Genomic DNA, 24368 nt, shown 5'->3' with positions numbered 1-24368 from the left:
TAGTTTCTATCCCTCAGAAATCTTACTGAAGTATATTCTATATAAAGCCAATACGTCCATCCAAGAAATATTTCTATACCAGCTACTGAAAAAAGAAAAAGGTCTGTGTTTGCATCTGGTTAGGGTGTGCTAAAGTTGTGCTCAGTTTACTGCCCACTGCTTATGATCTATCAGGAAGCTGAAGTAGAACAATTATTGCATGCTTATATCTGATCTGAGTAAATCCAGAACATTATGCATCCATATAAGTAAAGCAGCCTGTACTTTAGTAACAAAAAATAGGAGTTAACCTAATAATATTTTGACCCATAAAAGATGAGTGAAAAATATGCATTGATGTGTAACCGATTGCCACTAGCAACATTCTTTCATAAAACAGATGTCTGTCTACTCTCTGCAGCGCTGTATCTGTGAGGTTCGCCATCTCCAGCAATGAATCTTTGCTTTATTATTGCCCCACACTAATTGAAGAAAATGTTAAGTCTCAGTTTTGTGATTCATGCATAATTGACTGTGTGGTCAGTGAAGGAGAAAGAAATCAGATATTTCATGGAACAAGGACCATCTGTGTATTATTTTAAAACTGATTAAATGTGGCACAATCTGTGACAAAATGACAGCGGTTATAGGCTTTAGTATGTGAGGATTGAAAGAAATTACATTTAAAAGTTGGTAATTAATAATTATTTTCCAAGTGGCATTATCCCTCAGCTTAATTTCCACAGACATCTTTTGGTCATGGCCACACTACTGGATGAAGGCAACATTGAAAGAGAAAGGCACTTTTGATGATCTCTGCTATTAAAAACCAATATGCTCACTTTTTATATGAAACTTCTGTTAAAAGACAGCTTTTCTTTTTTTCTTAAGATGAATTTACTTTAATACAATACAGTCATGTAAATATAAAATCAGGTGTTTTGCTGAGTTTATTATATGCAGAAGATAATACCCTTTATCAGTAAGCTAGCCTTACAAAAGAAGATCTAATTTTGGATATTGTAAATGACATGTCATAAATCTACTTCAAAAGTTAAGGTAAATTGAGTAGTTTGAGTTAGTCACAATGTGACAAATAACAGTGTAAATTATGCAGGTGCAGGCAAAAGTAGGGTTACAGTTGTAATACAAATAAATAATACAATAATTAAGATATAATAATACAAGAATAAACTCTGTGTTTTGTGTACTCACAACTGTAAAACTTCTTTTGGCAATCTGTATTTTCTTGGTTCCATTATTAATCCATAATTATAATATCTCTATGGAATGGAACTTCTTTATTTTTATTAAATTTAAGTTCTTTATTGTTTAAAATATTACATAAACCTTTTTCCCCTGTTGACCTCTCCCTGGCCGCCCCGAACCCAAGCACATGCCCGTAGCCCCACCCCGTCTGTGTCTATTGGTTAGGCTCATATGCATGCATATAAGTCCTTTTGTTGATCTCTTACCTTCTCACCCCCCGCCTTCCCTCAGGTTGGACAGTCTGTTCGATGTTTCTATGACTCTGGTCCTATCTTTGTTCATCAGTTTATGCTGTTCATAATATTCCACAAATAAGTGAGATGTGGTATTTATCATTCCCTGACTGGCTTATTTCGCTTAGCATAATGCTCTCAAGTTCCATCCATGCTGTTGCAAATGGTGAAAGTTCCTTCTTTTTAACAGCAGCATACTATTCCATTCTATAGATGTACCACAGTTTTCTAATCCACTCATCTGCTGATGGGCACTTAGGCTGTTTCCAAATCTTAGCTATTGTAAATTGTGCTGCTATGAACATAGGGGTGCATATATCCTTTCTGATGGGTGTTTCTGTTTTCTTGGGAAATATTCCTAGGAGTGGGATCACTGGATCAAATGGTAGTTCCATTTTTAATTTTTTGAGAAAATGCCATACTGTTTTCCACAGTGGCTGCACCAGACTGCATTCCACCAGCAGTGCATGAGGATTCCTTTTTCTCCCCATCCTCTCTAGCTCTTGTCGTTTGTGATTTGTTGATGATAGCCATTGTGACAGTTGTGAGATGATACCTCACTGTCGTTTTGATTTGCATCTCTTGTATTAGTGACTTTCAGCATGTTTTTATATGTCTCTTGGCCTTCTGCATGGTCTCTTTCAAAAGGTGTCTATTTAGGTCCTTTTCCCATTTTCTTTTATTGGATTGTTTATCTTCCTTTTGTTAGGTTGTTTGAGCACTGTAAAATTTGGAGATTGAACCCTTGTCAGAGATAACATTAGCAAATATGATCTCCATGCAGTGGGCTTTCTTGTTGTTTTGTTGATGGGTTCTTTTGCTGTGCAGAAGCTTTTTATTTTGATGTAGACACATTTGATTATTCTCTCCTTAGTTTCCATTGCCCCCGGAGCTTTATCTGTAAGGATATTGCTATGACAAATGTCTGCTATTTTGCTGCCGATGGTTTCTTCTAAGATTTTTATGGTTTCCCGTCTTACATTTAAGTCCTTTATCCATTTTGAGTTTATTTTTGTGTCTGGTGTAAGTTGGTGGTCTAGTTTCATTTTTTTGCATGTATCTGTCCAATTTTCCCAACACCATTTATTGAAGAGGCTTTCTTGACTCCATTGTATGCTCTTGCCTCATGTGTCAAATATTAACTGAGAATAATGGCTTGGATTGATTTCTGGGTTCTCTGTTCTGTTCCATTGGTCTATATGTCTGTTCTTCTGCCAGTACAAGGCAGTGTTGAGTACAGTGGCTTTGTAATATAGCTTGATATCTAGGATTGTGATCCCTCCAACTTTGTTCTTCTTTTTCAAGATTGCTGCAGCTATTCAGGGTCCTTTTTTCTTCCTGATGAATTTTTGGAGAGTTTGTTCTAGGTCTTTGAAGTATGCTGTTGGTATTTTAATGGGGATTGCATTGAATCTATAGATTGCCTTCAGTAGTATGGACATTTTAATGATGTTAATTCTACCGATTCATGAACATTGTATATTCTTCCATTTGTTTATGTCTTCCTCTGTCTCTTTTTTCAGTGTCTTGTAATTTTCTGGGTATAGGTCCTTTACCTCCTTGGTTATACTTATTCCTGGGTACCTTAATTTTGTGTTGCAGTGGTAAATGGGATTTTTTTTTAGTTTCTCTTTCTGTGAGTTCATTATTGGTGTATAAAAAAGCCATAGATTTCTGGCTTTTATCCTGCTACGTTGCCGTATTCATTTATTAAGCCTAGTAGTTTTTTGATGGAGTCTTTAGGGTTTTATATGTACAATATCATGTTATTTGTGAGTAAGGACATTTTTACTTCTTCTTTTCCAATTTGGATGCCTTTTATTTTTTCTTCTTGTATGATCACTATGGCTAGCACTTCCAGTACTATGCTGAATAGGAGTGGTGAAAGTGGCCATCTCTGTCTTGTTCCTGTTCTTAGCAGAAATGTTTTTAGTTTTTGCCCATGATGTTGGCTGTAGGTTTGTCATATAAGGCTTTTATTATGTTTAGGTATGATCCCTCAATTCCCACTTTGCTGAGAGTTGTTATCAGGAAAGGCTGTTGGATTTTTTTCAAATGCTTTTTCTGCATCAATTGATATGATTATGTGATTTTTATCTCTCAATTTTTTTATGTGATGTATCACATTTTTGATTTGAGGATATTGTACCAGCCTTGCATCCCTGTGATAAATCCCACTTGGTCATGGTGTATAATCTTTCTAACATAATGCTGGATTCAATTTGCTAGAATTTTGTTGAGAATTTTAGCATATATGTTCATCAGAGTTATTGGCCTGTAGTTCTCTTTCTTTGAGGGGTCTTTATCTGATTTTGGAATTAGGGTAATGTTGGCTTCATAGAAAGAGCTTGGAAGTGTGTCTTCCTCTTGAATTTTTTGTAATAGTCTGAGGAGGATAGGTTTTAGTTCTTCTTTGAATGTCTGGTAGAACTCCCCTGTGAAGCTGTCTGGCCCTGGGCTTTTGTTTGCTGGAAGTTTTTTGATGAGTGCTTCAATTCCATCCTTAGATATTGGACTGTTGATATTTTTTGAGTCTTCTTGATTGAGTTTTGGAAAGTCATATTTTTCTAAGAATATGTCCATTTCTTCTAGGTTGTTTAGTTTCCCTTTTTTATTTATTTTTTCTTCTTATTACAACTGTCCCTTTAGCATTTCTTGCATTGCTGGCTTGGTTGTGATAAACTCCCTTACCTTTTCTTTGTCTGTGAAGCTCCTGATTTCCCCTTTAATGTTAAATGATAGCTGAGTGGATTTTTCTTGGATTCAGTCCCTTACTTTGCATCATTTTGTATATTTCATTTCATTCCTTTCTGGCCTGATCTGTTTCTGTTGAGAAATCATTTGATAATCTGATGGGAGATCCCATGTAGGTAAGTTTCTGTCTCTCTCTTGCAGCCTTTAAGATTCTCTCTTTGTCATTAACATTTGCCATTGTAATTACGACCTGTCTTGGTGTGGATTTTTCTGAATTTATCTTGTTTGTGACTCTCTGTCCTTGTGTGACTCCCCCCATATCATAGTCAGGAATATGACTAAATATAGTCAGGAAAGTTTTCTGACTATATTTCTTCAAATAGATTTTCTAGCCCTTGCTCTTCTTCTTGTCATTCTAGCACCCCCATTAAACGTATGTTGCTTTGTTTCATGTTGTTCCAAAGCTCCCACTGGCTCTCCTTCTATCATTTGATTTTTTTTCTTCAACTGAAGTTCAGATTTGGTGTGTTTTGCTTCCCTATCTTCTAATTCGCTAATTTGGTCCTCTACTTCTCCTAGTCTACTGTCGAAAGCTTCCATCATGTTTTTTATTGTAGCTATATCACTCTTTACTTCTTCTTGGTTCTTATATAGGTTGTTGATTTTCTCATCCATTTGGTTTATGAAATTTATGACCTTTATTCTAAATTCTTTTTCTGACATATTGCATGCCTCCATTTTTTTAGTTCCTTTTCTGGTGATTCCTCCTTTTCTTTCTTTTGTGGGTTGTTCTTCTGTGTCCCCATTTTTGCTCTCACTGAAGGACCTAGGTGTTGAGTCACATGGGGCCTGAGGCTACAGTGAAGGGCCTGGTGGTTGGTTGCATGGTCATGGGCAGCAGCTGCTCCTCTTGTGGTCATGGGGCAGCAGCTGTTCCTTGTGCAGTCACTGGCAGTGGCTGCTGGCTCCCATCATGTCTGATTGCAACAACTTCTGCTGGCTTCCTGCGCATGTGAGCAGTCTTTGGCAGTGGCTTCTGGCTTCTGTGAGGTCTCAGACAGTGGCTGCTGGCTTCCCGCATGGCCATGGGTGGTGTCTGCTGGCTCCTCGTGCATTCTCGGGCAGTGGCTATTGGCTCCCCACGAGGTTGTGGACAGTGGCTGCTGGCTCCCATCACACGCGGTCACAGGTGGCAATTGCTGACTCTTTGTGGTCGTGGGTGGCGTCTGCTGGCTCCCTGTGAGGTCGTAGACAGTGACTGCCGGCTCCCCTCATGTGCACAGTCATGGGCAGTGGCTGCTGGCTCTTCCCTTCAAGATGGTGCGGCCTCTGCAGAGAGCCAGCACTCTGGGAGAGATTACAGCAGCAGCAGAAGATGCCCGGCTATGCGAGCCTGGTCTGCCAACCCCCGAAGGTCCTGTGAGGGCTAGCTGTCACTCCCTCAGACACACACACAGACCACACATCCACACACTCCCCTTTTGCTCCCTTGCTCACTCACACTCTCCCTCACTGCCATCCTCCCAGCTGCCATCTTGGTATCTCCTGGAATGGAACTTTTTAAACTCACCATTTTTCTATCATTTTATGTTTATTGCCAGAAAAATATAATATGAAATTGGAAAGGTCTCAGTAGTTAGTTCAAAAGAACTCACCTTCAACCAACCAGCTGCGACACTAAAGATTCTGCATGAAGCCTATTAAGGCATTTTTGAGGATGTCATTAGGAAGGTAATAGCTGAAATTTTTATAGTGATTTCTATAAAATAAAATTTGACTTAAAAAAAATTTAGGACTAGGAAGGACCTTGGAAACCACAAACCCAAATCACTTATATTTCAGATATAGACTTGTAAATAACTTCCTCAATCTTATGTAGAGAATTAGCTACAGGGTGAGAATCTCCTCACTTCCACTCTTATCACACCAAATAATAGTGATAGGTAGCATTTATTTATTTATTTATTATTTTTAATATATATATTTATTGATTTCAGAGAGGAAGGGAGAGGGAGATAGAAACATCAATGATAAGAGAGAATCATTGATCAGCTGCCTCCTGAACATCCCCTACTAGGAATCGAACCCGCAACCCAGGCATGTGCCCTTGACCAGAATTGAACCTGGGGTCTTTCAGTCCACCGGCCAATGCTCTATCCACTGAGCAAAACTGGCTAGGGCTGATAGGTAGCAGTTAATTAGTGCAAGGCCCAGCTCTAATCTCTTTACATATACCAGTATTCATTCATTTAATATTTACAACACTATTACTGTAGTTTTTATTATCTTTGTTTTTCTGATGATCAAACTGTAATCCAAGCAGATGAAGTGATTTGCCCAAGAACACACAGCAGATGGAGAAATAACTGTGATGTGAACCCAGGCAATTTGGCTTCAGAGTCTGTGACCTTAACCACTATACTGTATTTATCCTTTAGCTGATTATTTAAGTTATTTCTAAACAGCATCATAGCACTGTTTAGAAATTTTTTAATAGATGATTTTAGCTAAATTGGTGCATATATATAAATGGATATTATTTGTTCAACAAATATGTGTTTATGACATTATATATATTTTATCCTTAGCTCCTTTTTAAATCTCCAAAGCCACTGGTAAACAGAACTAATGCACATTTCTCACTCATGTTCAAAAAGAACCAAACTGCAAAACTTGTAGTCAAATGGTCCTAGATATGCTTTCATTTGCACTGTGTAGGAATTTCAATCTAAGCTTAAATTGGAGGATGGAAAATGGAAAATCTCCATTATTTGTTTTCAGGCAAATAAAGCATAAGGACTGAGAGACTGATTTCTCATAAAGGCCTGATGACAGAAAACTGATAATATTGGAATTTTCTTAAATGATGGGGCGGGGGGCGGGAGTGGGGGGGGGGGGTCAGGGATTGCCTCATATCAACCTTGGGAGATTTTGCTTATGGTTTTAAAGATATGAACAAGAAATGACCCAGGTCAGGTTGATCTCAAAATATAAGCTGAATTGAGTTTTGTCTCAATTAACTGGACTAGTTTTGTCTGCTCAGATAATTTTTAGAGCTGCTTTTCACTTATGCTTTTAACAGATTCTCAGTGAACTCTCCCCTCTTTACATCCCCTACCCATAAATATAGCCCACCACAAACCCTCAGTGGACTCGCCTGCAGCTTGCAACAGTTTGTGTTTTCCAAACTGCAATTCCTCTGCTATTCCCAAATAAACTCATCTTTTTGACAATTTAGAGATTAACTCAATTTGTCTCTTTATTAAGTTGGCAGAAATAAATGGGGAAAAATTAGGTAAGTAGAATGAATAGATATCAAGATTGCTCTTTTTCTTTCCAAATTTGAGCTGCTAATTATTCATAATCATCCTCTATCCTGACATAATTTACTTTTCTAAAATTAGTGCTGTATAAGGAAAACAAGTTGATTGACAAAGATAACACCAAAAAAATATTAAAAAATGAATTCCATACATTTACTTACAATATACATGCATTTATACAATTAGTTCTTATCATTATGGGTGGATGTGGATCATTGAAGAACATGAAATTCAAGAAAATTAATGCATTAATTAATTTATATGGGCTTTTATATATAGCCTATATATCAATTAATTTATATAGGCATGTATATAGGCTTTTAACTTATTCCTGAATCACAGTTCTGTGAAGCCATTTGTTTCTTGTGCCATGTTAACCCTCTTTTAGACTTCATTGAAGTTTATCTCTCACTCAATGACTATTTTGCACAAAGAAATACAGATTTTGGCACTTTAGTAAATTTTCTGCAAAGATAATTATGAGGCAAGAACAAAACTACATTGAAATGCAGATGCTGGGCAGCTCCATAAACCTGATTGCTAGTTAAACAGCATGTGTACTTCACGATTCTTGAAGTTGTTCAAATTTGTGTTTCAGCAAATGACAAACTTCTACACATAATGAATCTTCAGTATTCTTGGGGAGAACACAGGTGAATCTGTGAATTCTAAATGACTACATTTTATAGAAAGAAGCTTAGGTTTCATTTTAATTAGGCAGTGCTAAATTCATGTTGTATAAGGTTTAACGTTCTTTTGAGGGTGGGACACAACACTTAGGTAGATGAATGGCTGAATATTATGTTACTTGCAGTTCCAAATAAAAGAAAGCTGGCCCTAGCTGGTTTTGCTCAGTGGATAGAGCATCAGCCTGCGGACTGAAGGATCCCAGGTTTGATTACAGTCAAGGGCACCTGCCTGGGTTGTAGGTAGATCCCCAGTAGAGGATGTGCGGGAGGCAGCCATTCAATGATTCTCTCTCATCATTGATGTTCTATCTCTCTCTCCCTCTGCCTTCCTCTCTGAAATCAATTTTAAAAAAGAAAAAGAATAAAGAAAGCTGTTAGGCAAGGTTGCCCAGGGAGTTGCACCTGGGGACAGAATAACAGCAAACTGGAGCTGTAGAGGTCCCCTTACGTATAAGAGGAGTGGGGTTTTTTAGGCTTCTTAGGTTTCTTGTAGATTAGCTAATTTGAGTAATTTCCTGACTCCAGTCTCTAGCTGTCTTGTACCTCCTGTAAGGTGCTTAGTGGCCTCGTGTGTGAGAGCCCAATAAGGGAAGTGGTTGGTGTGTGGTCTTAACCAGCTACTCAAAAAGAGAAACTGACCAGCCTTTAGCTAAGGCCTCAAAAATGGGTCAGGTCAACATTAAAAACAACAAAAACACTTTATTAAACTTTATTATAATTTGCTATCAAATAAAACTCAACAGAAATTTATTTTATTTATTTTTTTAAATGTATTGTTATTGATTTCAGAGAGGAAGGGAGAGGGAGAGAGAGATAGAAACAACAATGATGAGAGAGAATCATTGATCGACTGCCTCCTGCACACCCCCTATAGGGGATCAAGCCTTTGACTGGAATCAAACCCAGGACCCTTCAGTCCACAGGCCAACACTCTATCCACTAAGCCAAACCAGCCAGGGCCAGAAATTTATTTTTGGCTTATGTAATAGTTCAGTCAATGTAGGTGGTTCTGGTAGATGGGCAACTATGTAGAGATTCAGAGACCTGTACATTTCTGAGGATATCTGAGTCGTATTCTGGATTTTCTGGATTTTGTTGGCAGGTGAAGGGGAATCGTGGGGAGAAAGTGCACTTGTTCTTGACCAAAGCTTTCCTATGCTTACATTCCATTGGCTAGAAATAGTCATTTATCTCACCTGGGTGAAAAGTGTTGAGGGGCTAGTAAATGTAGTCCCTGGCTGAGCAGCCACGTCTAAGCAATAGTTCTCATTATGGAAAAGGAGTAAAATTCCTTGGTAGACACATAGCTACTTTTTCCAGAGGAAAGTTTTTGGATATATATCTGTCTGTAGATATATACACATATCTGCATATACGTATAATGTACACATATTATAATACTGTAGGCCCGGTGCACGAATTCGTGCACAGTGGGGTCCCTCGGCCTGGCCTGTGAGATTAGGCCAAAACTGGCTCTCCAACACCCCCCAAGGGGTCCTGGATTGTGAAAGGGTTCAGGCCAGGCCGAGGGACCCCACCGGTGCACGATCGCAGCCAGGGAGGGATCGCAGGAGGGCTCCAGGGCGTGTCCAGCCCGTCTCGCTCAGTCCTGATCAGCCAGATCCCAGCAGCAAGCTAACCTACCGGTCGGAACATCTGCCCCCTGGTGGTCAGTGCACATCATAGCGACTGGTTGACCAGTTAACTGTCTGCCCCCTGGTGCTCAGTGCATGTCATAGCGAGCGGTTGAGTGGCCTTAGCGTATCATTAGCATATTATGATTGGTTGAATGGCCCACTGGTCGCCCAGACACTTAGCATATTAGGCTTTTATTATATAGGATGCATGCATGTATATGTATGTACATGGGTTAATACCAAGAGATAATTATTTTATTAAAGATCTTTAGGTAAAAGTGAATTTATTTTTTAAAATATATATTTTATTGTGTTTTTTTTTCTTACAGAGAGGAAGGGAGAGGGTTAGAGAGTTAGAAACATCGATGAGAGAGCAACATTGATCAGCTGCCTCCTGCACACCCCCTATTGAGGATGTGCCCGCAACCAAGGTACATGCCTTTGACTGGAATCGAACCTGGGACCTTTCAGTCCACAGGTCGACGCTCTATCCACTGAGCCAAACTGGTCAGGGCAAAGTGAATTTATTTTATATAACATTTTATATTTGACATATATGTTGAATCCTAATAGCCCATTGAGATTCATAGTTTTCTCTAGAGCATATTTTTCTATGGTTTTCTCTAGAGCATATTTTTCTATGGTTTGAAATATACATTTATCCTGGAAGGTTTTTTTGTGAATTTTGAATCATTGTATACAAATGGAATCTCACAAACATAATATTGAGTAGACAAAGCTAGATTCAAAAGAGTTTGTACTTCTCTCTTGTTCAACATTACATCTGAGATTTGTCCATATTGTGGCATAAAGTTGTAGAGGTTTATTCTCATTGCTGTATAGTATTCACTAGGTAAATATCACATTTATTTATTCATTCTACTGTAGATGGGCTTTTGAATAGTTTTCAGTTTGGAACTAAAAGGAGTAGTGATATAAAAATATTTTAGAACATGTTTTTTGAAGAATCTCTATACACATTTTAATGGGTACATGCCTAGAAGTGAAATTTCTGGCCTATTGAGTATGGATATTTTCAATTTATCCTGTATAATAAAGAGGTAATATGCAAATTAACCCTCATGCCCTCACAAAATGGCTGCCTACCACCAGGCTGGCAGGGGATTTAGTGAGGGATGACCAAATGACTGAACAAGCAGGCTGCATGGGGTGACCAGGCTGGCAGGGGGGTTAGTAAGGGACAACCAAACGACTGAACAGCAGGCTGTGTGGAGCAACCAGGCTGGCGGGGGTGCCGTGAGGGGCGATCAGGCCAGCAGGAGGGGGCAGTTGGGGGCAATCAGGCTGGCACACAGAGGCAGTGAGGGGCAATATGGCTGGCGGGGGGCAGTTAGGGGCAACCAAGCAGGCAGGAAGGTGAGCGATTAGGAGCCAGCAGTCCAGGATTGTGAGAGGGATGTCCAACTGCCGGTTTAGGCCCAATCCCAAACCAGCAGTCAGACATCCCTCAAGGGGTCCTGGATTGGATAGGGTGCAGGCTGGGCTGCGGGGACTTCCCCCCACCCCCCCGTGCACAAATTTTGTGCACTGGGCCTCTAGTGTACTTATAATTCTCTAGCCTTCTTTTACTGGCTGTTTAATTGATAATAAACAATACACTCTCTCTATACTCTTCTTAGTTTATTTTGTTGAGCAAAACTTTGTGTAAACAATAAAAATATACACTGAGTGGCCAGATTATTATGACCACCCCATCAGTACTTCATTGATACTTCCAAAAATACTGAATATTTAAAACTTCCTAAGCAAACACTCTCAAGGTTTTATTATTATTATTATTTTCATAACTAATTCACTTCATTGTACTGAGGGGGTGGTCATAATAATCTGGCCACTCAGTGTATAAAAGACATTTATGAGGAAAGTTTTGCTAATTCCACTAACACATGAACTGTTTTATTTTTATTTCCATCTATACCTTATCAATCTTAATTAATTAAGTACAGGCATTGTATTAAACTTATTTACTTAATATTATTTTATGAATATTTATAGATATTTCTGTGCTGCTTGTTCATAACTATGTATTTTCGTGACTGCATTGAATTCATCTACTGAAAGTGGCAATTTCCTTTTATAGACGAAACTATTTTCAATTACTACTAGTTCTTTTTAAAACAATTGATATTTTTAAGCTGCATTGTATCTCTGGTACCCAGTTTCTTGAGTTTGCTGTTATGTTCTTGGAAAAAGAAAGTAGCACATGTATTCTGTCTCTGACCATTAGCAAGCTTAGAGAAAAGTACAATTTTTCAGTATAGTACATCAACGTACTTACCTGCACATAAACTTACACTTACTCTGCCTCGAGCCTGAGTGATATTACATTTCTTTCCAGAAGGTTAAATTGGTAAGGTCTTGTCAACCAAATTCTTGGTTGACATATGGACATTTGAACTCCCATGATTTCTCCTTTATCAAGCTTGGCATGTCTGATATAGAAATAAGAGAAAGATTTCTCTCTTTATCCCCAAGCTGTGCAGGTTTCACTGTGTATCTTAGTGTCTGCCTGTCTCTACCCCTCCCCCTACACTCATGCCCATCCCTAGAGCTTTTATATTTTACAATAACTATAATTTAATGACATGTCAGAAAACTACAGCAGATAATAACTTTAATAGGGACACGTCAAAAGCAAAAATACATCCCTAATTATGAACATAATGCTATGACCAGGAATTTCTTCAATGAATTACTTTTTGTTTTGATTCCCAAATGATGTGTATTCAAGAATGTTAGGACTCAAGTATTCTAATTGGCTATATAAATTAAAGCAGGAATTGTGTTATTTAGACACAGACTATAGATAGCTCTGACCTCACTGAGTAATCCCGGTGAGGATAAGGTGTCAAAGTGAAATAATTAAACATGAGGCACAAAAGGATAAATTCAATAAGTGTTTACAGCATATTACATTTTGGCAGTGTCACTGCTGTTTCTAAAAACCATTTGATTTGCATTTAAGTGATTAAGAGGGAAAGTTACAAAGTAATTGGGATGTCCTAATTCCATTTTTTTCTTCAACACTGCATTTGAGAATTGTCAAGCAGGATGTACTGTTTAAAAGTGACAGGAAAAGTTAGGAAATCTTAAAAGACTAAAAATCACCTTTTCTAGAAGAATGATTAACTTCTTCATTTTTCAAATAATAAATTGCTGTTTATTTTTAATTAAGCAGTTTTATGTAGCTAAGTGTTGTGTGCTCAATACTTTCATATGGGCAATCTACATTATAGAAATCATATTATTATTTTTAACGATATAATATTTTAGCAGACCCAGAAAATAAAAAATCTCTTCTCTTAGTCACAAGTACAATATTCCTTAAGAACTTAGTGAAATTCTGAATGAGGACATTTAAGAAGCTTTGAGACATAAAAAAGTCAACATTTCTTTTTATAAACCACTAGAGGCCTGGTGCACAAAAATTTGTGCACTGGCGGTGGGGTGGGTATCCCTCAGCCCCACTTGTGCCCTCTCACAGTCAGGGACCCCTCGGGAGATAATGACTGCTGGCTTAGGCCCGCTCCCGGGTGGCAGAGGGCAGGCCCAATCCCTAGGTGCAGCCCCTGGTTGGGCTCAGAGCAGGGCCGATTGGGGAGTTGGGGCAGTGCTCTCTGTCATGCACAGAGCAGGGCAGATCAGGAGGTTGCAATGCCACCCTCAGTCACGCTCAGGGTAGGGCCGATTGGGGGGTTGGGGCACCGCCCCCTGTCACCTCAAGGCAGGGTCGATGGGGAGGTTGTGGCGCCACCCCCTGTCACGCACAGAGCAGGGCCCATCAGGGGGTTGGGTTGCTGCCCCCTGTCACGTACAGAACAGGGCCCATCAGGGGGGTTGGGGCTCCATACCCTGTCACATACAGAGTAGGGCCGATCAGGGGGTTGGGGCACCACCCCCTGTCACACACGAAGCAGGACAGATCAGGGGGTTGGGGCACTCCCCCCTGTCACACTCAGGCCCCCTGTCACACTCAGGGCAGGGCCAATGGGGAGGTTGTGGCTCCACCCCATCACACACAGAGCAGGGCCCATGGGGGGGGGGGGGTGGGACGCCGCACCCTGTCACACACAGAGCCACAGGGCGATCAGGGGGCTGGGGAGCTCCCCCCATCAGGCACAGAGCAGGGCCGATCAGGGGGTTTGGGCGCTGCCCCCTGTCACGTTGCTCCAGGGCCCAGGAGGCCTTGCGGCTCCACTGATCCTGGTGCTGGGAGGCCTCGTGGCTCCGCTTGACACCGGGGCAGTGAGGCCTCGCTGCTCCACTGATCCTGGTGCTGGGAGGCTGATCCCAGGCCAGGAGGCCTCGCGGCTCTGCTGATCCCAGGCCGGGAGGCCTCGCTGCTCCATTGATCCCGGTGCTGGGAGGCTCCGCTGATCCCAGGCCAGGAGGCCTCGTGGCTCCGCTGATCCCGGGATCGGGAGGCCTCACGGCTTCGCTGATCCTGGTGCTGGGAGGCATATTACCCTTTTACTATATAGGATAGAGGCCTGGTGCATGGGTGGGGGCCGGCGGGTTTGCCCTGAAAGGTGTCCCGGATCAGGGTGGGGGTCCCACTTGGGTGCCTGGCCAGCCTGAGTGAGGGAATGATGGCTGTTTGCAGCTAGTCACATACCCTTCAGGGTGGGGGTCCCCACTTGGGTGCCTGGCCAGCCTGGATGAGGGGCTGAGGGCTGTTTTCAGGCTGGTGGGCGACTGAAGCTCCCAATCTCTCCTTTTTTTCTTTTCTTTTTTTTATTCTGGGACATTTACCTTCTATAGCTGTCACTGGAGCTGAGAGCCCGCTCCAGCTCTGACACCTCGGCTGCTGAAAGCAGATATCTGGGTTTGTTTACTTTCTGTATTTGATACTTTGTTGCAACTCCAGCTCTGAGATCCCCGCTGGCTGAAAGCAGGTTTCTGGGGATTGTTTAGCTTCTATAATTGCAACATAGTTGCTTAGAGTGCAGCTCAGAGCTGGGCAACAGCAGGCGGGGAACCTTGGCTTCCTCCGTCACTGGAGCAAGCAAGCCTCCTGTTCGCTTCAGCTGCCTGGCTGCCGGCCACCATCTTGGTTGGCAGTTAATTTGCATATTTCACTGATTAGCCAATGGGAAGGGTAGCAAAGTTACAGTAAATTACCATGTTTGTCTATTATTAGATAGGATTTTATTGAGGTATGATTGACATGGAAAAAGCTGTACATATTTAATATACACAATTTGATGAGTTTGGAGAGAAGTATATACCAGTGCAACCATCACCACAGTTGATGACATAATTATATTCATCACCTCAAAAAGTTTCCTCCCACCCTTTTTATTATTTTATTATTATTATTGTATTGTTTTGTCTAATTAATAATTTACTAAAAGCCTAGAACTCAAATGTTCTTACCACAAAATAATAAGTAAATATTCCAGCACTTCTGTACTTGCTTGTAAGGTAGTTTTATCTGCCACTAGAATGACCAATTTGAGTTTACCAAAATTAAATTTGTCAGTGTTATTATCTCCCCTTATTTTTTTATGTGAAAATTATAAAATATGCCCTGCTGTTTTTTCCCTAAGAGAGCTCTGATGAACACAGGTAAGTCTCTACTTTACCCAAGGGAAATCAGTTGAACATGAATATTGTTTAATATGTGGATAATATTTCCCCTGGATCTTACTAAAGAAATAGTATAAAGAGTACAACACAGTCAAAGATTACCACATTAAGTATATATTGGTACCCTCTGTGAAAATAAGATAATACTATTATTACTGATTATTAAAGTTTTGTCTTATAGCCTGAATAGTCAGTTATTGACATAGGCAATCCTTTGTAATTTACCTGCACAAAATTACAATAAAAAAGTGAATTGCAGAAATTTCTAAAATGTCCTTGAAATGAAAAGAGAAAATGACTTAGATCATATTTCAAAAGTTATATATTTCTCATTACAGAAAAAATGAATCAACTTTGTATTCATTAGACAGTCTTTGAAATAATCTTCAATTAAACAGACAATAGATTGCTTAATTCTACAAAAGATAAAACCTTAATCTTACATACTTACTTTTAACATTTACTTACTTGTCCTGCTTCATTTTTTTTTCTGCTTAAGCTTAAGATGACAAATACTTTCTGGAAAAAGGAGAGGTGGTGAAATAGGCTTTTGAATTCCTGAAGAACCTATCATAAATGTTAATTCATATTAGGTTAACTTTATTGATTAAAGAGTATGAAATGTAAGATTCTTTAAACAAAACTGAGTCATTTATTCTCAAATGGGAAAATAAGCTGACAAATATAGAAAATTAATTACAATACTCTGAAATATAAAAATTGTATAAAACCATTTTACATAGATTGTCTAATTTAAGCCTTTTTACATAGGTTATCTAATAACAACCTTTTGAATTGGGTCCTATCATTGAGCCTCACTTTGCAGGTGAGGGAACTTGCTAAGAAATTATAAGTTCCCAAACTTACATAGCTATAGGGCCAGAATCTGGATTTATTTATTATTCTTTCTATCTATAAAACACACACACACACTCTCTCTCTCTCTCTTACATATTACATTGCACCCAAATTCAAGGCATTGGAGTATAACTTCTCTGGTGCTATAGTTTCACTGGCACTAAACCTAGGGTGATAAGAGAATGATTAGAGAGGCCCCTTTTATAACCTTCTCAAATTTGCAACCACACATCATTATTGAGATCAGCATGTGGAAACAAAATTAAAAAAAATTATGACATGATATATTTTACCTCCTTTACCCCATGTATCTGCTTCTCCATACATAATATGTGTGGACATCAGGAGGTGATAAGATGATAGCACAATGTGATTTACAATCTACATCTCTTTTGACACAGTGTTTTAACAAAAGTAAATGGCTTTTTTACTTTTTTGACATAGCAGAGCTTGAGTATTTTAGCATGCAACATGTGTAAGGTTTTCTCCTAAGGGGTTGTTAAAATAGGAAACAACTTGAAATATGTGTTGATCCCAATGCATCTTTTTGGTTATTTTTCCCTGAAATTTTATTCCCAAAAGTGCATGATTATTTATTTATTTAATAAAACCATTTGCAGACAGTATTTTAAGAGTAGTTATTAGGGGAGTTGTCATCTTTTTAGCTGTTTAAGAGAGAGAGAGAGAGAGAGAGAGAGAGAGAGAGAGAGAGAGAGAGAGAGAGATATGATAATCACTGAGGAGAGATGGGATAGATGAGCAGAGGGAAGGAAATGTGTCTACAGGAGACTCCCTGAACAAGAATTAGGACCAAATATTGGATCTAGGTAATAAATTGAGCTGTTCCTTGTCCCTGTGGCAAAGTCCAGGGGACAAACAGAAAGCTTTGGAATTTGATATGTGAAGAAGTTGAACAGGAAGGCCGATGGAATGACATCTTTAAACCCTAGAAGGTACCTAAATTAGTTGAGCCATCTAGGTATCTATTCATTCATTCAACAAATATTTCTCAATATCCATTTTATTTATTTGGGTATTCTCTATATTTTTCCTTGATTAGTGTGTTAAAGGTTTGTCAGTCTTGTTTATCTTATCCAAGAACCAGCTCTTGGTTTCATTGATATTTTGTATTTTTTTTTTAGACTCTAATTCATTTATTTCTGCCATGCTCATCATAATTTTTTTTACCTCTACTTACTTTGGGCTTTGTTTGCTGTTCTTTTTCTATTTGTTTAAGTGTAAATTTAGATTGTTTGTTTGAGATGTTTCTTCTTTCTTGAGGTAGGCCTGTAATGCTATGAATTTTCCTCTTAAGACTGCTTTTACTGTGTACCATAGATTTTGGGTTGTTATGTTCTCATTTTCATTTGTTTCAAGGTATATTGATTTCTTTCTTGATCTCATTTTTAACCCATTCACTATTTAGTAACATGTTATTTAGCCTCCATGTCTTTGTGTGTTATTTTTTCTTTCTTTATTTTTTTTTCTTGACATTGATTTCTAGCTTCATACCATTATGGTCAGAAAAGGTGCTTGATATAATTTAAATTTTCTTAAATTTATTGAGACTTGTTTTGTGTCCTAAACATGTGGTTTATCCTAGAAAATGATACTTATGCACTTGAAAAGAATGTATATTCTGCTGCTTTGGGGCAAACTGCTGTGACGATATCAATTAAGTCCATCTGACCTAGTGTGTTATTTAAGGCTGCTGTTTTCTTGTTGATTTTTGTCTGGAATATATGTCCATTATGTAAATGGGATATTAAAATTTTCTACTATGAATGTATTACTATCAGTCTCTTCCATTATGTCAGTCAAGATTTGCTTTACATATTTAGGTGCCCCCATGTTGGGTGCATAAATGTTTTCCAGAGTTATATCCTTTTGTTGGTTTGCTCCCCTTTTTCATATTGTAATGTCCTTCTTTGTCTCTTACTATGGCCTTGATTTTTAAGTCTATTTTGTCAGATATAAGTATTGCTACCCAAACTTTTATTTTCTTTCCATTTGCATGAAATATATTTTTTCCACCCCTTTATTTTTAGTCTGTGTGTATCTTTCATTCTGAGGTGGGTCTGTTGTAGACAGCATATATATGGGTTTTGTTTACTTATCCATTCGGTTACCCCGTCTTTTGATTAGAGCATTTAAGCCAATTATATTTCAAATAAATATTGATAGGTATATATTCATTGCCATTTTATTCTTTTAACTAAGTTTCTCTTGTTTTCTTTTTTTGCCCCTTCTTATTAAAGAAGACTAACATTTTTCGTAATATTAGTTTGATGACATCAAACTCTTTTAGCTTTTCCTTGTCTGAAAATCTATTTCTCCTTCAATTTTAAATGATAGCCTTCTGCTGAAGTAGTCTTGGTTGTAGGTCCTTGCTTTTCATCACTTTAAAAATTTATTCTAATCCTTTCTGGTGGAAATCTTTCTGTTGAGGAACCAGCTAGAAGTCTTATGGGTGGGGTGCTTCCTTTTATATAACTACTGCTTTTTCCTTGCGGCTTTTAAGATTCTTTCTGTCTTTAAATTTTATCATTTTAATTATGACGTGTCTTGGTGTTGGCCTCTTTGGGACTCTTTGAGCTTCCCAGACCTATATGTCTTTTTTCTTCACCTGGATAGGGAAGTTTTCAGTCATTATTTTTTTCAATTAAGCTCTCAATCCCTCGTTTTCTCCCTTCTTTTCCTGGTACCCTTCGAAAGCACATGTTGTTACACTTCATGTTGTCCCAAAGGTCCCTTGAACTATGCTCATTTAAAAACAATTTTTCCCCATTTTGCTGCTTTGACTGAGTGTTTTCTGGTACCTGTCTTCCAAATTGGTGATTTGATCCTCTGTTTATTCTTTCCAATGTGTTCTTTATTTTAGATATTGTATTAATTTCTAACTGGTTATTTTTATGGTTTCTATGTTCTTTCTAATTATTTTTCTTTTTGTTGAATTTATCACTAAGTTCCTTGAGCATCCTTATAACCATTTTTTTTAAAAAAAAACTCTCTATTACTTGGTAAATTGCTTGCCTCCATTTAATTTAGCTTTCTTTTGGAGAATTAGCCTGTCCTTTCATTCAGGTCATTTTTGTTTTGTTTTGTTTTTGTTGTTGTTGCTTTTTGTTTTGGTCTCTCAATTTTGTCTGCCTCTTTGTGTTTTTATATATCAGGAGAACTACTCTAACTTCAAGTCTTGGTAGGGTGGCCTTATTTAGTAGATGTCCTGTGGGACCCAGTGGCACAGGCTCCTTGATCCCATTATCTGGGTGCTCCAGGTTATGTCCCTTGTTTTGGGTTAAGTTAGCTCTTCTGTTATAATTGAATCTTGATAGCTTGTTTGTGTGTATGTGGTCGACCCTCAGGCTGGCTGACTGTGAGGATTAACCCCAACTTCAGTGTACAAGCCGCTCTGCAGGTGTTGACCATATGCAGCAGAATTTACCTCAGCAGGGTCTGGTGCCTGCCGAGATCTCCCTTGGGATATGCTACCTGTGAAGCTAATTGTGTCATGCTCTGATATGGTCTTGGTTCTGGGACTCTTGGGAGGTACTCTTAAGCAGGCCAATGTCAGACGCTGCCTGTGACTGGCCCTGGGTAACCTGTTTGGAGATACAGAGTGATCCACACACAGTTTGTGGCTGCCTCTGTTGGACCTGGGTGTGCGCAGAAAGGGCCAAGCTATGCATCAAGGCCAGCTTTTATCAGCACCAGGTCAGGAGGCAGGTCAGTAAAAAGTCCCAAGGCAACCTGAGGTCAGCCTCCACCTGCCTTCGCCAGTCAGATGCCTGTTAGGCACACTCCCTTAAAGATCCTCTTGTGATATTCAAGTTGCATGAGGTTGGTTCTCAGTGAGTCACCAGGTAGGAGCCAAGTAATGTTCCCCAGTTTGATACACGTTCAAATTCGGTGCCAGTGCTGGGTCTGAGGTGACTCAGCACATGTCCCAGCGTATACCAAGTCTAGCTTCCACACACTGGGTGCTTGAACACCTTAATGGTGGGCAGAATCTTAGGGAGTCATCAGGGTGAGGCTAGCAGGGTTTATCAGGCCCAAATAGACCAAGATTTGGCCTTGTGAAGGGAGGGCTCTGCACTATCAGGGCGTGTGAGGAAAATGAGGCCCCCATCCCAGAGCCACACAACTCCGTGTGTCCCTGATTCTGCTAGGAACCTGTCTTCAGTAGAGCAAGGCTGCCGGGAGTCAGGAAGATGGGGCTAGTGATCTTCCATGAAGGGCAGGTGCTGATCAGGCTTTGGGAAATGTGTATGTGTGTGTGTGGGGGGTGGGGGGAGGGTTGACCCCTGCCCCAGTGCCACACAACTCAGGCTGTCCCAGGTTCTGCTCAGACCTTGGCAGGGCAAAGCCACCATCGTGGCTCTCTACAGATGTAAATTTCTTTAAACGGTGCATTCAATTCCGTGATTTTCATGGAGTTTATTCTTCCTTTTATTTCAGAGGCACCCTAGTCAGTCTACCCTTTTGCATTCAATAAAGCCTGATGTAAGAAATCCCCTTGCTAGTCATAACTATAAAATATGTCTCAAAGCCTGAGTGCTGAATCTCCTAGGGGCAATCTTCTGTCTCATCTTTATCCAGTGACAGATGTTATTCCTTAAATATTAGTGCCTGAATAGAAGAGGTGTGTCTATTTCTCTGAGCCTCTCAGTGGCCCTGAAACCATGGCACATTGTGATTCTGGAGTGTTCCAGAAGTTCCCATCCCTGTAGAAAAGTGATCCTAGAGTAGCAGCAGTCTCTCTGAATGCACAAGGAAGTTAATTCAACTTTAAAATTTGTTGGGAAACTATCACCATAGTTTCATAGTTCTCAGCCTGAAAAAAACCAGCAAAATATGATTTCAAGATATTTCTAGAAACAAAATACTAAATTGTAACCACTCTAAATAGAAATGCTGTAACCTTATCATGCATTTTCTAATAATAAATTTGGTGATTTCGTTTCCTTTTCTCTCACCCCAATCCAGTCTTTCTTTCACCTTCCCATGATAGTATCTATCCAAATGCAAACCAGATTATGTTGCTTACTTGCTTAAAGTCCTTCAATTAAAAATAAAAATATAGCCACCAATTCCAATTTTATTTAGAGTGTGTTATTACTAAACTAAGCAGTTAAGCTACTAAGATTACTAATAAAAGAGTGATACCCTCCTGGGAAGAAAAGCAAGCACAAAATGAAAACAATATGATGAATCTGTAATAGGAATATGTATAAGATGTTAAGGAGCACATAGGAGAGTTATAAATGCCAATAAAGGCAAAAGTTGAAGGTAGTAGTAAAGAAAGAGCATGTCATAGGATGAAGTTTGAATCGTGACTAAATGAACTGAAATTTACTGAGATGAAAATTGAGGGGGAGATTCCATAGGGAAGGATGGGAAAGATGCAGAGGCACAAAAAAGCATTGTAAGCCAGTAAACCAAACAGCTTGGTGGAAATAGATGTCACCCAATAAATTTAATTAAAAAGTAAATGTTAAATAAATAAATAAACAGTTAGATAATAAATAAAACTAATGAGAGAGCTAAAGTTGGACTGTATGCATGTATCAGATAATGAATGGTATAAGCCTTCCTGAAAAGGATGCTATCCCACTTCGTTGTCTAGTGGGATCCAGTGTCAGTTTTTGAGGGTTATAAGAAACCATTGAAGGGTTGGAAACAATAAAAATGTATCATTTAATACATACTATGAAAGCACATTCTGGCCACAGTGTAGTGGATGGGACAGAAGAGAGGAGAGGGGGGAAAATCAGATGAGAACTTGCCTCTCACTGCTTACCAGGTATACTAGTGTGTGTTTATTCACAAACCAGGTATACCAATAAAGTGTTGCTTATGGAAATGCGATTTGCATTAATTTCAGAGGAACAGGGGGAAGTACAGTACTGGGAAGCTGACACAGAAATAGTTATGAATGTCCGGCCAGCATGGTTTAGTGGTTGAGCATCGACCTATGAACCGGGAAGTCTCAGTTAGATTCCCAGTCAGGCACATGCCTGGGTTGCAGGCTCAATTCTGAACCAGGAACATGGAGGAGGCAGCCAATCTATGATTCTCTCTCATCATTGATGTTTCGGTCTCTCTCACCTTCTCCCTTCCTCTCTGAAATCAATACAAAAATATGTTTATAAAAAAGAAATAGTTATGAGTGACTTCTCTAATCAAGTAGAGAAGCTAGAGGGTGTTGGGGGAGGTCCGAAAAGTCATCCCTGGCTGCTGCAATTGTGAAGTAGGAGCTCGTGGTGAGATTTATTAGGTTGTGGAAGCTAACCTACATGACCTCCTGAAAGCAATGACTTCCAATTTACTTTACTTTCTAAATCTTGTTCTAATTTTGTGCATCAGCAAACTTTAACCCAGAAAGCGAATAGGTGTAAAGTCAAGTTGACAACAGATAATTCAATAAAGTAAGGAAAGCATAGGTTCCTGTGCCTGAAAACACAAGACACTTGACTATCAAACTCCAGCCCACCTTTCTGTTTTTATGCGCCTTAATTGGGTCCCTCCACTCACTCCCCAAAAGCTATGCATCGAACAAACACTGCTATTCCCTCTGCCTTGTTCAAATTCCTTCCCCTCTTTCTTTCTGAGCTTCTCTACTTCTTTGAAGGTCCTGTCTGAAATTTTCAGATGAGGAACTTTCCCCTTATATCCCAAGAAGAATTAGCTTACCCTTCTCTATAAGTTAGGATTGGATTGAGGGTGTCTAACTTACAGAACAGTCTATAGCAAGGGCTAAAATGGGTAACGTGTTTTTTGTTTGTTTGTTTTTCTTTCTTTTTTATCATATACAGGAGAGTTTCAGGGGTAGGAATCATGGGAAGTCAACGTATGTTCTGTCATTGTTAACATGTGGCTTTTGTCATGGTTGCAACCCAAATGGCCCAAAAGCAGGCATCCCATCACATTCCAGGTAGTGGAAGGAGAAAAGGAAAGGGGCAGCCCCAGCAGATATCTGCTCACATTTCATTGACCAGAATTGAATAACAAAGCAATCCCTTGCTACAGTGGGTCTAGCTAATTGGTTTTAGGCTTAACAATTGGTTTTTGGCTTATAAGTCTCTATAGAAGAAATTAGTAAGGGAGAAGGAGTAAGCCTGGTGGTGGGGTAAGTTAATATACAGTGTCTGCCACACTGTACTCTCAAAGCACGTTAAATGCAACACTTTTCACAATGTATCATAATTATGTTCTTGTATGTCGCACTGTATAGGATGTCAGAATCATAGCGGCAGTAGCGATGTCTCATTTATCTTTGCATCCCAAACATGTAGACTATTATAGAATGAATTAATGAGCACCGTGTGGGAATATATTAAGATTTTATTTATTTATTTATTTATTTATTTATTTATTTATCTATGTATTCACATTTTGAGGTAACATTGGTTAATAAAATTATGTATGTTTTCAAATGTAAAATTTTATAATGCATCATCTACATATTGCATTGTGTGTTTACCATCAAAGCCACATATCCTTGCATTACCATATATCTGACCTCCTTTACCTTTTCCTACCTCTTACTCCTCCCACCACCTTCCTTCTGGTAACTACAACACTGTTGTTTGTATCTATGATTTTTGTTTGTTTGTTCAATTTTTTTTCAGTTTTATGTCCCACATATGCATTTAATAAAATAGAATTAAGTATTATGGGGTACACAGATTTAACTAGCATATGAAAACCTTACCACCATATGATGTCATGATATTAAGTGATTAAAATACTCATGTCCATAGTTGGCAGTACAAATGGTACAGAATTAAACCAAGTAGAAATATGTATTATAACCCCGGACTAGTTGAGCTCTGAGCATATGAATTATATTTCCAGTTCAAAAGTAATTGAATATTTTATTGGCAATCTGTCTTTGATTCATAGTATAAGTAAAGACGCCATTAACATTGTATGCTTTTTTAAATGCCATTTTCCTCAATCTATTCTAGGACTGTTAGGTTTCTTTATTAGAAATATTAAATAAGCTAAAACCATATCCTGAACTTTTCTTATTCAGTAATTTTGAATTCTGGGTCACATCATATCACACTATTT

This window comes from Myotis myotis, unplaced genomic scaffold (assembly GCF_014108235.1).
Source record: "Myotis myotis isolate mMyoMyo1 unplaced genomic scaffold, mMyoMyo1.p scaffold_m19_p_3, whole genome shotgun sequence".
Lineage (NCBI taxonomy): Eukaryota > Metazoa > Chordata > Mammalia > Chiroptera > Vespertilionidae > Myotis > Myotis myotis.
This window is presented reverse-complemented; position numbering follows the sequence as displayed.